Genomic DNA, 16229 nt, shown 5'->3' with positions numbered 1-16229 from the left:
CAAATCTGAAGCCACACCCATTCCCACATCTTAAAGAGGGCAATATTCTCCATAGTACTATTTCCTCCCCTCCAGTCAAAAGTACAAATCACTTGATATTCTTTTCAACAAAACAATCAGGGGAGAGCGCGAACGCAGTCCCCCACTACCAGAAATTATGCAGTCGAGATTCCCACATTTGGGGAATTCGCAGTGGTCAGAACAACCGGAGTGCAATGGCTGGGCCTCGCCCTGGGTGAACCACCTTCTTGATCATGGTATCTCCCCTGCCAGGTAAGTATGAGTTGGAAGAGACAGAGACAGGGGCGGCATTCCCAGACGCAGTACTCCGGATGACGGTTCCCAGATGGCATAATCCCAGAGTGCAGGGATTTAGCATTAAGCTTAGGCTGGGAGCACAGCGATGTTCCACGAGGGGCGTCAGTAAGGAATAAACAAGGCCTTTGTTTGACACAATCCCCAGCCTTGAAGACAGACAGCGAATGAGATCCTCGTCGTTCATTAAAGTGTGAAGCTAATCAACAGATCCATTTGGATTGGTGTTTGGTTGTCCACAAGGCATTTGAGGAGTGCACCGTTCCCGGCAATGCTGCAATACCGGGTCAATGCGTGGAGTGAACGGAGCAAGCCCCTTTTTCATCTCCCGATGCTAAAAATCTGCTTAATACGTTATCCTCATATAGAGGACATATCAGATATTAAACTGATAAGAACAGATTTTTTTTTTTTTTATTATCAAAATTCTGTACACAAATCATACAATTTCAAACATACAAACTTCACGTTTTGCATCATGCAACTTAATTATATTTCACAGTTACATGTCAGTAACCAGCATTTGTCAATACACAAAAAAAACACAAAATACACTTATGCAATGTCTTCAGGATTCACCATCCCCACCCAAAACCTCCTTTCCACCTTTCCAAGGCAGCATGCTTCCCCCACTTCCTGATGTCCCGTTCAATCCTCCCCTTTATATCTAATTCCACTCTCTTTAACACCCCCTCCAAGCGACTTTCCCTGTTTTTTCCCACCAGGTCTTGCCTAGCCACCCACAAACTCCTCTTAACCAGGCTTATAATTAGCCACGTAAGGAAATGTTTACTCCCCAAACCTCCCCCTTCTACCACCCTAGTCCATGTCAATTTAAACCCAGGGTCTAACCTCCCCAGCCATGTTGCTGCTCTACTCCACACAATACTAGCAAAGGGACAGTCCCACATGACATGCCTGACAGTTTCTTCCCCCATACAGCCTTCCCTCGGGCACACAGGGGATCTTGCTAAACTATGCCGGTACATTACATCTCGCACTGGCAGACATTTGTGAAGGCATAGCCAATTGAGATCTTTGAGACCATTGTCCAGCCCCCGTGGCTGTATCCCCTTCCAAATACTCTTCGGGATCCCAACCACTGCCGGTGCGATCACTCTCTGTCTGACAACTTTATAAAGGAATTTGTGGTTCAGTCTGACACTGGTTTCTGAGGCCTCGGGATGGGCCCGCAGCCACCTGGCTGCGTACTGGTAATGCCATGGCTGTTGCTCCACCCGGGGCCCTAAATTGTTCCAGACCAACACGCGCCTGGCCTGATAGGAAAAATAGAGCCGCAGGAAGTGTCCTGATGGGTGTACGACTGGAGTTGACATCTCCCTCCACAAAAAAGAAACAAATATGCAGTCTAGCTTCAACGGGAGGTGTGGGACATCTCTTCCCCCTGCTTCAATCCCTGCCAGCATGCGGGCCCTCGCCACATACTCATATCTCCCTCCCCACAAGAAAGTGAACACGAGGCGCATAATAGGTCTCCTCATACTGACTGGCATTGGGTATATGTATGCCAAGTACACAAGAGATGGCATAATATCTACCTTCAGAACCAGTACTTTCCCTATCAAAGTCAGGCCCCTGCTCTTCCAGAGAGCAAACTTCTTCTGGACTGCCATAAAGCGCCTAGTCCAGTTGGCCGTGGCACTATGGGCTGTCTCAAAGCTGACCCCTAGTACCTTCAGCGGTCCCGTGCAGAGCGTCAGCCCCCCTGGTACCTCCGTCCTTTCTTTCCAGCGCCCAAAGAACTTCACAGAAGACTTGGCACAATTAAGTTTAGCACTAGCCACCTTACCAAAGCTCTGGAAAATTTCCAAGGCTCGAAGAAGGCATGTGTCGGTGTCCAGCAGCAGTGTGGTGTCATCTGCGTACTGAGACAGTTTAACTCGTAAGCCCCCACTGCCAGGTAGCAGGAAACCTCTCACACCCGGATCAGCCCGAATGGCTGCCGCCAGGGGCTCCATGTAAAGGATGTAAAGCAGTGGTGAAAGCGGACACCCCTGTCTTACCCCTGAGTGCAAACTAAAAATGTCTCCTAGGTGGCCGTTAACTGAAACCATGCTCCCTACACCTGTGTACAATATGCGTAACCATCCCATAAAAGCCTGACTGAAGCCTAACCTCTGCAAAACTCTAAACATAAAACCCCAATGAACCCTGTCAAACGCTTTTGCCTGGTCGAGACCAACCACCATCAGTGGCAGGTGCCGGTCTTCCGCCCACGCGACAGCGTCCCGAATGAGCTGTAGATTCCATCTCACTGAGCGCCCCGCTACCCCACATGTTTGGTCCACATGGACCACATGAGGAAGTGCTATGCCTAGACGATCCGCTAGGACCTTTGCCAGGAGTTTGTAGTCAACACACAGCATGGTCAGTGGTCGCCAGTTCCCTAGGTCGGCACGATCCCCCTTCTTATAAAGAAGTGAGATAACTCCGGTGGCCGCAGAACCTCCCATTGTACCTGTGCGGAGTATTGCGGACAACACCTCCAACACTACCGGCCCAAGTACATCCCAGAACTTGAGATAAAACTCTGCTGGGAGCCCATCGATGCCAGGCACCTTCCGCCTCTTCATTCTCTGGAGGGCCCACTCAATCTCTATTAGGGTGAGCGGGGCCTCCAAAGCCTGTACTATATCCTTCGGCACCCGCTGGGTCAGAAAATCCAGGAATACCTCTCCTCCTCCTACCTCTATGTCTTTCTCCCTAAACCTTGTGCGATAGTAGTCCGTGGCAGCCTGCACCATCTCTACCCCTTCTGACACCACCCTGCCCTGCTTGTCCATTAACCCGGTCACTACCTGTTTTGCCCTATCAGCCCGTACTGAGCTGAAGAAAGCAGCGGAACACGTCTCGAACTCCTCACGGAATGTTTCACGTGATCGCAACAGGTATGCCCTGGCCTTACCCTCATATACGTCCCTAAGCTGTGCTTTAAGGGAGTCACAAGCCTGCTGATTTATAATGCCGCCCCAGTTTCCCCCGGCGTACTCACGTTCGAGAAGGTGCTGAAGGCGAAACACCTCCCTCCTCGCCATACTCGCCTTCCTTTTACAATACTTTAAACAAAAAAATTGTATCCGCTTTTTAGCAACCTCCCACCACTCAATTACTCCGGAACACAATGACCTTAGTCCTTCCAGGCCTTTGAAAAATGAACGGAAATGTTGGTTGAAAACCTCCTCCTCCAGGATGCTGACGTTAAGGTGCCAGTACCCAGTTCCAAACACTGGCACATCTGAGTGCACTTCCAATAGCAGCCCGTCATGATCTGAGAAGAACACAGGGAGCAGTCTGCCTGCCAATAGCCTGAAAGACTTGGAAAGAAAAACATAATCCAAACATTTAACGATGCCCCTAGAGTTGCGCCATGTGGGACCTGTTACCTGTGGCCTGACCTCCCTCGCCCCATCTACCAGGCCATGTTTAGCCATGAGGTTGGAAATAAACCCATCGCTGGTATCTCCCCCCTTGCCCAACTCAACATTAAAATCACCCCCTATCACTACCTGCCTACTGGTGGCCAGGTGCGGCTCCAATTGACCAGCCATCTCTTGCCTTTCTGTTGGAGTTTGTGCTCCATAGACCACAATAACCCTAAGCTTGACTGTCCCCCATGTGATGTCTGCACCCATTATCCTCCCCTGGACAATAACAAAGGAAGACTCCACCTTGATCTCTTGAAACCCAAATAAAATCCCAACCCCAGTAGAGTGGACCCCCCCTACGCTCCAAACTGAGTCCCCTTTTGTCCACTCCCTCGAAAAAATCCCCACGTCCCCCCCATCCCGTAAATGTACCTCCTGCAAAAAACAAAAGGCAACCTGGTGCGACTCCACAAAATTAAAAACAACCCTTCTTTTAACTGGGTCCCTCATTCCCCTTGCGTTTATAGTGAGAACCTTAAAAAAACCCATTGTGCATCTTAAATAAAGATTCCTATTGCTGGTTCCCACTACCCTAAAGGTATACATTCTCTTTATCCATCTCGTCAGCCCAGGAAAACGGCACTGCGTTTGGCGACGTTGTTGGTCTGTTAAGCCCCTCATAAGCGTCCTCCCCTAAGGGGGACGACAGCATGAGCAGGCCTGGGGGAAGATCGAAGCTCAGGCCTAAACCGTCTGTTAGTATGGCAGCTGCTTCTCCCAATGACTGCTCACCCATCTCCCCTCCCACCTCTTGACCCGTATCCCCATCCTTCTGCTCCTGGGCCCCTCCTTCCTCCACTTTATCAGCGGCTCTCTTATGCTGACCTGTTCCCCCTCCCCTCCCCCCCTCAATCCCACCCTTGTTGGTCTGTCCCCCCTTTGACTTTTTGCTCCGTACCCCCTCCCCACTCTCTCCAAGCTCTGTCGAGAGTCCTGTTCCGAATGCCTGCGACCCTTTCCGTGCCCCTTGCTTTGATTTGGAGGGAGCAGGATCGGAAGTGAGGACAGGAAACTCGTCCATAATGTCTGTGGATGCCTTGGCCATTCCGTCTGTTCCGGCGGTGCCCTCATCCCGGGGCGCTGCCTCCCCTTTACTCCCCAACGCGTCAGCTCCGGAGCCCTCCTGTACCGTCCTCTCCCCGTCATTCTGTGTGGCTCCCCTACTCGGCTCGCCAGCCTCAGTCGGTTTGGCAGCCTCCGCAAAAGTTTTCTTGCGGCCAGGACAACCTCGGTACAGGTGGTCAGTTCCACCGCATCCATGGCACGTCCTTGGCTCTGTGCAGTCCTTGGCGGAATGCCCTGCTTGCCCACAGAAACGGCATCTTGTTTCCCCACAGCCTGCCTCTGAATGTCCTGACTGTCTGCACTTCCTGCAGAAAGCAGGTTGCCGTGGGTAAAATAGATACCCACGATCTCCACCAAGGCTGAAGAAGGCAGGTGGATGTTTCAGGCCTCCTGGACCTTCTGCGTCATGATACAGCAGTACCTGGAACTGGCGCCGTCCAGTCCAAAACCCCAGGGTGTCCTTTATATGCCTTGCAGCCGTCACCACCTCTCCATACTGCCCCAGGAATGCAGCTAGTGCTGAGTCATTAACAAAGGGGTTGTACATATGCACAGTTATTGTTCTGAAATTAGGTCTGTCCAGGTTCAGTACTCTGTAGCCGGCTAGCGGCCTTACCCCTGCCTCTGCTCGGCAAATTTCAGCCACACTCCGGTAGATCTCCTCGGTCCTCAGTGTAACGTCGAACGCCTTCTCCTGCTGGTTCCACTGGATGCAGTGCACCTCCTCCACCTTCAGTTGTAGCTGCCCAATTATGACTTGCCTGCCAAAGAACTCTCTGGACTGCAGTTTGTAGTCTTCCGTGGTTGCCTGGAATCGTAGCGTGTGTCTCAGCCCGACCCTTGGGATCGACTGCTCTTTTTGGCCCCTTGCGGCCATTGCTGTCTCGTTGTTAGCTCTCTCTGTGCTGTATTTTTCCGCAACACCACTTGATCTTAGCCAAAAGGCCGAGAAGCGATGAGCCCCAACTGTTTGCTTCCTGAGTCACCCTCCTGACACGTTTCACCCTTGTCATGGTGCAGTTCTTTCCAAGGGACATAGCAGTGGCTGCTGCTTTGGCACACATCCAAGCACTCCATGGTCAAGCACCGTGGTCTCGTTAAGGACAGCTTTCTTTCTTTTCACAACTGTACAAGGCTCAGCCAAATGGCAAAGCCTGCTAAAAATAGGTTGAACTCATTGGTATTCCTCTCCACGGAAGTCTTTAGTAAAAGGCGAAAGACTTGTGCGTTATGAAGAGAAACCAAAGTAAGTACAGCAACATTGTCAAGAACAGCCAAAGTCCCTAGTTGCCCAAGTCAAAACGCTCATGGTAAGCCTGAGTTCACGTGCCCTGTTCCAAATCTGAAGCCACACCCATTCCCACATCTTAAAGAGGGCAATATTCTCCATAGTACTATTTCCTCCCCTCCAATCAAAAGTACAAATCACTTGATATTCTTTTCAACAAAACAATCAGGGGAGAGCGCGAACGCAGTCCCCCACTACCAGAAATGATGCAGTCGAGATTCCCACATTTGGGGAATTCGCAGTGGTCAGAACAACCGGAGTGCAATGGCTGGGCCTCGCCCTGGGTGAACCACCTTCTTGATCATGGTATCTCCCCTGCCAGGTAAGTATGAGTTGGAAGAGACAGAGACAGGGGCGGCATTCCCAGATGCAGTACTCCGGATGACGGTTCCCAGATGGCATAATCCCAGAGTGCAGCCCTTTAGCATTAAGCTCAGGCTGGGAGCACAGCGATGTTCCACGAGGGGCGTCAGTAAGGAATAAACAAGGCCTTTGTTTGACACAAGCCCCAGCCTTGAAGACAGACAGCGAATGAGATCCTCGTCGTTCATTAAAGTGTGAAGCTAATCAACAGACTGATCCATTTGGATTGGTGTTTGGTTGTCCACAAGGCATTTGAGGAGTGCACCGTTCCCGGCAATGCTGCAATACCGGGTCAATGCGTGGAGTGAACGGAGCAAGCCCCTTTTTCATCTCCCGATGCTAAAAATCTGCTTAATACGTTATCCTCATATAGAGGACATATCAGATATTAAACTGATAAGAACAGATACTACACTTGATCTTAGCCAAAAGGCCGAGAAGCGATGAGCCCCAACTGTTTGCTTCCTGAGTCACCCTCCTGACACGTTTCACCCTTGTCATGGTGCAGTTCTTTCCAAGGGACATAGCAGTGGCTGCTGCTTTGGCACACATCCAAGCACTCCATGGTCAAGCACCGTGGTCTCGTTAAGGACAGCTTTCTTTCTTTTCACAACTGTACAAGGCTCAGCCAAATGGCAAAGCCTGCTAAAAATAGGTTGAACTCATTGGTATTCCTCTCCACGGAAGTCTTTAGTAAAAGGCGAAAGACTTGTGCGTTATGAAGAGAAACCAAAGTAAATACAGCAACATTGTCAAGAACAGCCAAAGTCCCTAGTTGCCCAAGTCAAAACGCTCATGGTAAGCCTGAGTTCACGTGCCCTGTTCCAAATCTGAAGCCACACCCATTCCCACATCTTAAAGAGGGCAATATTCTCCATAGTACTATTTCCTCCCCTCCAATCAAAAGTACAAATCACTTGATATTCTTTTCAACAAAACAATCAGGGGAGAGCGCGAACGCAGTCCCCCACTACCAGAAATTATGCAGTCGAGATTCCCACATTTGGGGAATTCGCAGTGGTCAGAACAACCGGAGTGCAATGGCTGGGCCTCGCCCTGGGTGAACCACCTTCTTGATCATGGTATCTCCCCTGCCAGGTAAGTATGAGTTGGAAGAGACAGAGACAGGGGCGGCATTCCCAGACGCAGTACTCCGGATGACGGTTCCCAGATGGCATAATCCCAGAGTGCAGGGATTTAGCATTAAACTTAGGCTGGGAGCACAGCGATGTTCCACGAGGGGCGTCAGTAAGGAATAAACAAGGCCTTTGTTTGACACAATCCCCAGCCTTGAAGACAGACAGCGAATGAGATCCTCGTCGTTCATTAAAGTGTGAAGCTAATCAACAGATCCATTTGGATTGGTGTTTGGTTGTCCACAAGGCATTTGAGGAGTGCACCGTTCCCGGCAATGCTGCAATACCGGGTCAATGCGTGGAGTGAACGGAGCAAGCCCCTTTTTCATCTCCCGATGCTAAAAATCTGCTTAATACGTTATCCTCATATAGAGGACATATCAGATATTAAACTGATAAGAACAGATACTACACTTGATCTTAGCCAAAAGGCCGAGAAGCGATGAGCCCCAACTGTTTGCTTCCTGAGTCACCCTCCTGACACGTTTCACCCTTGTCATGGTGCAGTTCTTTCCAAGGGACATAGCAGTGGCTGCTGCTTTGGCACACATCCAAGCACTCCATGGTCAAGCACCGTGGTCTCGTTAAGGACAGCTTTCTTTCTTTTCACAACTGTACAAGGCTCAGCCAAATGGCAAAGCCTGCTAAAAATAGGTTGAACTCATTGGTATTCCTCTCCACGGAAGTCTTTAGTAAAAGGCGAAAGACTTGTGCGTTATGAAGAGAAACCAAAGTAAATACAGCAACATTGTCAAGAACAGCCAAAGTCCCTAGTTGCCCAAGTCAAAACGCTCATGGTAAGCCTGAGTTCACGTGCCCTGTTCCAAATCTGAAGCCACACCCATTCCCACATCTTAAAGAGGGCAATATTCTCCATAGTACTATTTCCTCCCCTCCAATCAAAAGTACAAATCACTTGATATTCTTTTCAACAAAACAATCAGGGGAGAGCGCGAACGCAGTCCCCCACTACCAGAAATTATGCAGTCGAGATTCCCACATTTGGGGAATTCGCAGTGGTCAGAACAACCGGAGTGCAATGGCTGGGCCTCGCCCTGGGTGAACCACCTTCTTGATCATGGTATCTCCCCTGCCAGGTAAGTATGAGTTGGAAGAGACAGAGACAGGGGCGGCATTCCCAGACGCAGTACTCCGGATGACGGTTCCCAGATGGCATAATCCCAGAGTGCAGGGATTTAGCATTAAACTTAGGCTGGGAGCACAGCGATGTTCCACGAGGGGCGTCAGTAAGGAATAAACAAGGCCTTTGTTTGACACAATCCCCAGCCTTGAAGACAGACAGCGAATGAGATCCTCGTCGTTCATTAAAGTGTGAAGCTAATCAACAGATCCATTTGGATTGGTGTTTGGTTGTCCACAAGGCATTTGAGGAGTGCACCGTTCCCGGCAATGCTGCAATACCGGGTCAATGCGTGGAGTGAACGGAGCAAGCCCCTTTTTCATCTCCCGATGCTAAAAATCTGCTTAATACGTTATCCTCATATAGAGGACATATCAGATATTAAACTGATAAGAACAGATTTTATTTTTTTTTTTTTTTTTTTTTTTATTTTTTTTTTATTTTTTTTTTTTTTTTTATTATCAAAATTCTGTACACAAATCATACAATTTCAAACATACAAACTTCACATGTTTTGCATCATGCAACTTAATTATATTTCACAGTTACATGTCAGTAACCAGCATTTGTCAATACACAAAAAAACACAAAATACACTTATGCAATGTCTTCAGGATTCACCATCCCCACCCAAAACCTCCTTTCCACCTTTCCAAGGCAGCATGCTTCCCCCACTTCCTGATGTCCCGTTCAATCCTCCCCTTTATATCTAATTCCACTCTCTTTAACACCCCCTCCAAGCGACTTTCCCTGTTTTTTCCCACCAGGTCTTGCCTAGCCACCCACAAACTCCTCTTAACCAGGCTTATAATTAGCCACGTAAGGAAATGTTTACTCCCCAAACCTCCCCCTTCTACCACCCTAGTCCATGTCAATTTAAACCCAGGGTCTAACCTCCCCAGCCATGTCGCTGCTCTACTCCACACAATACTAGCAAAGGGACAGTCCCACATGACATGCCTGACAGTTTCTTCCCCCATACAGCCTTCCCTCGGGCACACAGGGGATCTTGCTAAACTATGCCGGTACATTACATCTCGCACTGGCAGACATTTGTGAAGGCATAGCCAATTGAGATCTTTGAGACCATTGTCCAGCCCCCGTGGCTGTATCCCCTTCCAAATACTCTTCGGGATCCCAACCACTGCCGGTGCGATCACTCTCTGTCTGACAACTTTATAAAGGAATTTGTGGTTCAGTCTGACACTGGTTTCTGAGGCCTCGGGATGGGCCCGCAGCCACCTGGCTGCGTACTGGTAATGCCATGGCTGTTGCTCCACCCGGGGCCCTAAATTGTTCCAGACCAACACGCGCCTGGCCTGATAGGAAAAATAGAGCCGCAGGAAGTGTCCTGATGGGTGTACGACTGGAGTTGACATCTCCCTCCACAAAAAAGAAACAAATATGCAGTCTAGCTTCAACGGGAGGTGTGGGACATCTCTTCCCCCTGCTTCAATCCCTGCCAGCATGCGGGCCCTCGCCACATACTCATATCTCCCTCCCCACAAGAAAGTGAACACGAGGCGCATAATAGGTCTCCTCATACTGACTGGCATTGGGTATATGTATGCCAAGTACACAAGAGATGGCATAATATCTACCTTCAGAACCAGTACTTTCCCTATCAAAGTCAGGCCCCTGCTCTTCCAGAGAGCAAACTTCTTCTGGACTGCCATAAAGCGCCTAGTCCAGTTGGCCGTGGCACTATGGGCTGTCTCAAAGCTGACCCCTAGTACCTTCAGCGGTCCCGTGCAGAGCGTCAGCCCCCCTGGTACCTCCGTCCTTTCTTTCCAGCGCCCAAAGAACTTCACAGAAGACTTGGCACAATTAAGTTTAGCACTAGCCACCTTACCAAAGCTCTGGGAAATTTCCAAGGCTCAAAGAAGGCATGTGTCGTGTCCAGCAGCAGTGTGGTGTCATCTGCGTACTGAGACAGTTTAACTCGTAAGCCCCCACTGCCAGGTAGCAGGAAACCTCTCACACCCGGATCAGCCCGAATGGCTGCCGCCAGGGGCTCCATGTAAAGGATGTAAAGCAGTGGTGAAAGCGGACACCCCTGTCTTACCCCTGAGTGCAAACTAAAAATGTCTCCTAGGTGGCCGTTAACTGAAACCATGCTCCCTACACCTGTGTACAATATGCGTAACCATCCCATAAAAGCCTGACTGAAGCCTAACCTCTGCAAAACTCTAAACATAAAACCCCAATGAACCCTGTCAAACGCTTTTGCCTGGTCGAGACCAACCACCATCAGTGGCAGGTGCCGGTCTTCCGCCCACGCGACAGCGTCCCGAATGAGCTGTAGATTCCATCTCACTGAGCACCCCGCTACCCCACATGTTTGGTCCACATGGACCACATGAGGAAGTGCTATGCCTAGACGATCCGCTAGGACCTTTGCCAGGAGTTTGTAGTCAACACACAGCATGGTCAGTGGTCGCCAGTTCCCTAGGTCGGCACGATCCCCCTTCTTATAAAGAAGTGAGATAACTCCGGTGGCCGCAGAACCTCCCATTGTACCTGTGCGGAGTATTGCGGACAACACCTCCAACACTACCGGCCCAAGTACATCCCAGAACTTGAGATAAAACTCTGCTGGGAGCCCATCGATGCCAGGCACCTTCCGCCTCTTCATTCTCTGGAGGGCCCACTCAATCTCTATTAGGGTGAGCGGGGCCTCCAAAGCCTGTACTATATCCTTCGGCACCCGCTGGGTCAGAAAATCCAGGAATACCTCTCCTCCTCCTACCTCTATGTCTTTCTCCCTAAACCTTGTGCGATAGTAGTCCGTGGCAGCCTGCACCATCTCTACCCCTTCTGACACCACCCTGCCCTGCTTGTCCATTAACCCGGTCACTACCTGTTTTGCCCTATCAGCCCGTACTGAGCTGAAGAAAGCAGCGGAACACGTCTCGAACTCCTCACGGAATGTTTCACGTGATCGCAACAGGTATGCCCTGGCCTTACCCTCATATACGTCCCTAAGCTGTGCTTTAAGGGAGTCACAAGCCTGCTGATTTATAATGCCGCCCCAGTTTCCCCCGGCGTACTCACGTTCGAGAAGGTGCTGAAGGCGAAACACCTCCCTCCTCGCCATACTCGCCTTCCTTTTACAATACTTTAAACAAAAAAATTGTATCCGCTTTTTAGCAACCTCCCACCACTCAATTACTCCGGAACACAATGACCTTAGTCCTTCCAGGCCTTTGAAAAATGAACGGAAATGTTGGTTGAAAACCTCCTCCTCCAGGATGCTGACGTTAAGGTGCCAGTACCCAGTTCCAAACACTGGCACATCTGAGTGCACTTCCAATAGCAGCCCGTCATGATCTGAGAAGAACACAGGGAGCAGTCTGCCTGCCAATAGCCTGAAAGACTTGGAAAGAAAAACATAATCCAAACATTTAACGATGCCCCTAGAGTTGCGCCATGTGGGACCTGTTACCTGTGGCCTGACCTCCCTCGCCCCATCTACCAGGCCATGTTTAGCCATGAGGTTGGAAATAAACCCATCGCTGGTATCTCCCCCCTTGCCCAACTCAACATTAAAATCACCCCCTATCACTACCTGCCTACTGGTGGCCAGGTGCGGCTCCAATTGACCAGCCATCTCTTGCCTTTCTGTTGGAGTTTGTGCTCCATAGACCACAATAACCCTAAGCTTGACTGTCCCCCATGTGATGTCTGCGCCCATTATCCTCCCCTGGACAATAACAAAGGAAGACTCCACCTTGATCTCTTGAAACCCAAATAAAATCCCAACCCCAGTAGAGTGGACCCCCCCTACGCTCCAAACTGAGTCCCCTTTTGTCCACTCCCTCGAAAAAATCCCCACGTCCCCCCCATCCCGTAAATGTACCTCCTGCAAAAAACAAAAGGCAACCTGGTGCGACTCCACAAAATTAAAAACAACCCTTCTTTTAACTGGGTCCCTCATTCCCCTTGCGTTTATAGTGAGAACCTTAAAAAAACCCATTGTGCATCTTAAATAAAGATTCCTATTGCTGGTTCCCACTACCCTAAAGGTATACATTCTCTTTATCCATCTCGTCAGCCCAGGAAAACGGCACTGCGTTTGGCGACGTTGTTGGTCTGTTAAGCCCCTCATAAGCGTCCTCCCCTAAGGGGGACGACAGCATGAGCAGGCCTGGGGGAAGATCGAAGCTCAGGCCTAAACCGTCTGTTAGTATGGCAGCTGCTTCTCCCAATGACTGCTCACCCATCTCCCCTCCCACCTCTTGACCCGTATCCCCATCCTTCTGCTCCTGGGCCCCTCCTTCCTCCACTTTATCAGCGGCTCTCTTATGCTGACCTGTTCCCCCTCCCCTCCCCCCCTCAATCCCACCCTTGTTGGTCTGTCCCCCCTTTGACTTTTTGCTCCGTACCCCCTCCCCACTCTCTCCAAGCTCTGTCGAGAGTCCTGTTCCAAATGCCTGCGACCCTTTCCGTGCCCCTTGCTTTGATTTGGAGGGAGCAGGATCGGAAGTGAGGACAGGAAACTCGTCCATAATGTCTGTGGATGCCTTGGCCATTCCGTCTGTTCCGGCGGTGCCCTCATCCCGGGGCGCTGCCTCCCCTTTACTCCCCAACGCGTCAGCTCCGGAGCCCTCCTGTACCGTCCTCTCCCCGTCATTCTGTGTGGCTCCCCTACTCGGCTCGCCAGCCTCAGTCGGTTTGGCAGCCTCCGCAAAAGTTTTCTTGCGGCCAGGACAACCTCGGTACAGGTGGTCAGTTCCACCGCATCCATGGCACGTCCTTGGCTCTGTGCAGTCCTTGGCGGAATGCCCTGCTTGCCCACAGAAACGGCATCTTGTTTCCCCACAGCCTGCCTCTGAATGTCCTGACTGTCTGCACTTCCTGCAGAAAGCAGGTTGCCGTGGGTAAAATAGATACCCACGATCTCCACCAAGGCTGAAGAAGGCAGGTGGATGTTTCAGGCCTCCTGGACCTTCTGCGTCATGATACAGCAGTACCTGGAACTGGCGCCGTCCAGTCCAAAACCCCAGGGTGTCCTTTATATGCCTTGCAGCCGTCACCACCTCTCCATACTGCCCCAGGAATGCAGCTAGTGCTGAGTCATTAACAAAGGGGTTGTACATATGCACAGTTATTGTTCTGAAATTAGGTCTGTCCAGGTTCAGTACTCTGTAGCCGGCTAGCGGCCTTACCCCTGCCTCTGCTCGGCAAATTTCAGCCACACTCCGGTAGATCTCCTCGGTCCTCAGTGTAACGTCGAACGCCTTCTCCTGCTGGTTCCACTGGATGCAGTGCACCTCCTCCACCTTCAGTTGTAGCTGCCCAATTATGACTTGCCTGCCAAAGAACTCTCTGGACTGCAGTTTGTAGTCTTCCGTGGTTGCCTGGAATCGTAGCGTGTGTCTCAGCCCGACCCTTGGGATCGACTGCTCTTTTTGGCCCCTTGCGGCCATTGCTGTCTCGTTGTTAGCTCTCTCTGTGCTGTATTTTTCCGCAACACCACTTGATCTTAGCCAAAAGGCCGAGAAGCGATGAGCCCCAACTGTTTGCTTCCTGAGTCACCCTCCTGACACGTTTCACCCTTGTCATGGTGCAGTTCTTTCCAAGGGACATAGCAGTGGCTGCTGCTTTGGCACACATCCAAGCACTCCATGGTAAAGCACCGTGGTCTCGTTAAGGACAGCTTTCTTTCTTTTCACAACTGTACAAGGCTCAGCCAAATGGCAAAGCCTGCTAAAAATAGGTTGAACTCATTGGTATTCCTCTCCACGGAAGTCTTTAGTAAAAGGCGAAAGACTTGTGCGTTATGAAGAGAAACCAAAGTAAGTACAGCAACATTGTCAAGAACAGCCAAAGTCCCTAGTTGCCCAAGTCAAAACGCTCATGGTAAGCCTGAGTTCACGTGCCCTGTTCCAAATCTGAAGCCACACCCATTCCCACATCTTAAAGAGGGCAATATTCTCCATAGTACTATTTCCTCCCCTCCAATCAAAAGTACAAATCACTTGATATTCTTTTCAACAAAACAATCAGGGGAGAGCGCGAACGCAGTCCCCCACTACCAGAAATGATGCAGTCGAGATTCCCACATTTGGGGAATTCGCAGTGGTCAGAACAACCGGAGTGCAATGGCTGGGCCTCGCCCTGGGTGAACCACCTTCTTGATCATGGTATCTCCCCTGCCAGGTAAGTATGAGTTGGAAGAGACAGAGACAGGGGCGGCATTCCCAGATGCAGTACTCCGGATGACGGTTCCCAGATGGCATAATCCCAGAGTGCAGCCCTTTAGCATTAAGCTCAGGCTGGGAGCACAGCGATGTTCCACGAGGGGCGTCAGTAAGGAATAAACAAGGCCTTTGTTTGACACAAGCCCCAGCCTTGAAGACAGACAGCGAATGAGATCCTCGTCGTTCATTAAAGTGTGAAGCTAATCAACAGACTGATCCATTTGGATTGGTGTTTGGTTGTCCACAAGGCATTTGAGGAGTGCACCGTTCCCGGCAATGCTGCAATACCGGGTCAATGCGTGGAGTGAACGGAGCAAGCCCCTTTTTCATCTCCCGATGCTAAAAATCTGCTTAATACGTTATCCTCATATAGAGGACATATCAGATATTAAACTGATAAGAACAGATACTACACTTGATCTTAGCCAAAAGGCCGAGAAGCGATGAGCCCCAACTGTTTGCTTCCTGAGTCACCCTCCTGACACGTTTCACCCTTGTCATGGTGCAGTTCTTTCCAAGGGACATAGCAGTGGCTGCTGCTTTGGCACACATCCAAGCACTCCATGGTCAAGCACCGTGGTCTCATTAAGGACAGCTTTCTTTCTTTTCACAACTGTACAAGGCTCAGCCAAATGGCAAAGCCTGCTAAAAATAGGTTGAACTCATTGGTATTCCTCTCCACGGAAGTCTTTAGTAAAAGGCGAAAGACTTGTGCGTTATGAAGAGAAACCAAAGTAAGTACAGCAACATTGTCAAGAACAGCCAAAGTCCCTAGTTGCCCAAGTCAAAACGCTCATGGTAAGCCTGAGTTCACGTGCCCTGTTCCAAATCTGAAGCCACACCCATTCCCACATCTTAAAGAGGGCAATATTCTCCATAGTACTATTTCCTCCCCTCCAGTCAAAAGTACAAATCACTTGATATTCTTTTCAACAAAACAATCAGGGGAGAGCGCGAACGCAGTCCCCCACTACCAGAAATTATGCAGTCGAGATTCCCACATTTGGGGAATTCGCAGTGGTCAGAACAACCGGAGTGCAATGGCTGGGCCTCGCCCTGGGTGAACCACCTTCTTGATCATGGTATCTCCCCTGCCAGGTAAGTATGAGTTGGAAGAGACAGAGACAGGGGCGGCATTCCCAGACGCAGTACTCTGGATGACGGTTCCCAGATGGCATAATCCCAGAGTGCAGGGATTTAGCATTAAACTTAGGCTGGGAGCACAGCGATGTTCCACGAGGGGCGTCAGTAAGGAATAAACAAGGCCTTTGT

General features: G+C 50.2%; 15 non-coding genes and 1 pseudogene across 15 annotated transcripts; all 16 read right to left on the bottom strand.

Annotated features, from left to right (window-relative positions):
* Positions 1-117: 117 nt before the first annotated feature.
* Positions 118-281, bottom strand: LOC142953202 (U1 spliceosomal RNA). The gene has a single exon (XR_012954848.1). It is a non-coding gene; the product is annotated as a U1 spliceosomal RNA (small nuclear RNA).
* Positions 282-564: 283 nt separating this feature from the next.
* On the bottom strand, positions 565-747 carry LOC142953559 (U2 spliceosomal RNA). Its single transcript, XR_012955193.1, has one exon. It is a non-coding gene; the product is annotated as a U2 spliceosomal RNA (small nuclear RNA).
* Positions 748-5959: 5212 nt separating this feature from the next.
* Positions 5960-6076, bottom strand: LOC142953743 (U5 spliceosomal RNA). Its single transcript, XR_012955348.1, has one exon. It is a non-coding gene; the product is annotated as a U5 spliceosomal RNA (small nuclear RNA).
* Positions 6077-6280: 204 nt separating this feature from the next.
* Positions 6281-6444, bottom strand: LOC142953285 (U1 spliceosomal RNA). The gene has a single exon (XR_012954928.1). It is a non-coding gene; the product is annotated as a U1 spliceosomal RNA (small nuclear RNA).
* A 287-nt stretch (positions 6445-6731) lies between these two features.
* Positions 6732-6922, bottom strand: LOC142953448 (U2 spliceosomal RNA). The gene has a single exon (XR_012955087.1). It is a non-coding gene; the product is annotated as a U2 spliceosomal RNA (small nuclear RNA).
* Positions 6923-7098: 176 nt separating this feature from the next.
* On the bottom strand, positions 7099-7215 carry LOC142953742 (U5 spliceosomal RNA). Its single transcript, XR_012955347.1, has one exon. It is a non-coding gene; the product is annotated as a U5 spliceosomal RNA (small nuclear RNA).
* Positions 7216-7419: 204 nt separating this feature from the next.
* LOC142953201 (U1 spliceosomal RNA) lies at positions 7420-7583 on the bottom strand. The gene has a single exon (XR_012954847.1). It is a non-coding gene; the product is annotated as a U1 spliceosomal RNA (small nuclear RNA).
* Positions 7584-7866: 283 nt separating this feature from the next.
* Positions 7867-8057, bottom strand: LOC142953447 (U2 spliceosomal RNA). The gene has a single exon (XR_012955086.1). It is a non-coding gene; the product is annotated as a U2 spliceosomal RNA (small nuclear RNA).
* Positions 8058-8233: 176 nt separating this feature from the next.
* On the bottom strand, positions 8234-8350 carry LOC142953740 (U5 spliceosomal RNA). The gene has a single exon (XR_012955345.1). It is a non-coding gene; the product is annotated as a U5 spliceosomal RNA (small nuclear RNA).
* Positions 8351-8554: 204 nt separating this feature from the next.
* On the bottom strand, positions 8555-8718 carry LOC142953200 (U1 spliceosomal RNA). The gene has a single exon (XR_012954846.1). It is a non-coding gene; the product is annotated as a U1 spliceosomal RNA (small nuclear RNA).
* Positions 8719-9001: 283 nt separating this feature from the next.
* LOC142953595 (U2 spliceosomal RNA) lies at positions 9002-9173 on the bottom strand (annotated as a pseudogene).
* A 5266-nt stretch (positions 9174-14439) lies between these two features.
* LOC142953739 (U5 spliceosomal RNA) lies at positions 14440-14556 on the bottom strand. Its single transcript, XR_012955344.1, has one exon. It is a non-coding gene; the product is annotated as a U5 spliceosomal RNA (small nuclear RNA).
* A 204-nt stretch (positions 14557-14760) lies between these two features.
* Positions 14761-14924, bottom strand: LOC142953284 (U1 spliceosomal RNA). The gene has a single exon (XR_012954927.1). It is a non-coding gene; the product is annotated as a U1 spliceosomal RNA (small nuclear RNA).
* Positions 14925-15211: 287 nt separating this feature from the next.
* LOC142953446 (U2 spliceosomal RNA) lies at positions 15212-15402 on the bottom strand. Its single transcript, XR_012955085.1, has one exon. It is a non-coding gene; the product is annotated as a U2 spliceosomal RNA (small nuclear RNA).
* A 176-nt stretch (positions 15403-15578) lies between these two features.
* On the bottom strand, positions 15579-15695 carry LOC142953738 (U5 spliceosomal RNA). The gene has a single exon (XR_012955343.1). It is a non-coding gene; the product is annotated as a U5 spliceosomal RNA (small nuclear RNA).
* A 204-nt stretch (positions 15696-15899) lies between these two features.
* LOC142953199 (U1 spliceosomal RNA) lies at positions 15900-16063 on the bottom strand. The gene has a single exon (XR_012954845.1). It is a non-coding gene; the product is annotated as a U1 spliceosomal RNA (small nuclear RNA).
* Positions 16064-16229: the final 166 nt, after the last annotated feature.

Source organism: Anarhichas minor, unplaced genomic scaffold (assembly GCF_050575085.1).
Source record: "Anarhichas minor isolate MPS153535 unplaced genomic scaffold, ASM5057508v1 ptg000018l, whole genome shotgun sequence".
Lineage (NCBI taxonomy): Eukaryota > Metazoa > Chordata > Actinopteri > Perciformes > Anarhichadidae > Anarhichas > Anarhichas minor.
The sequence above is the reverse complement of the archived record's forward strand: the minus strand, read 5'-3'. Positions and strand labels throughout refer to the sequence as shown.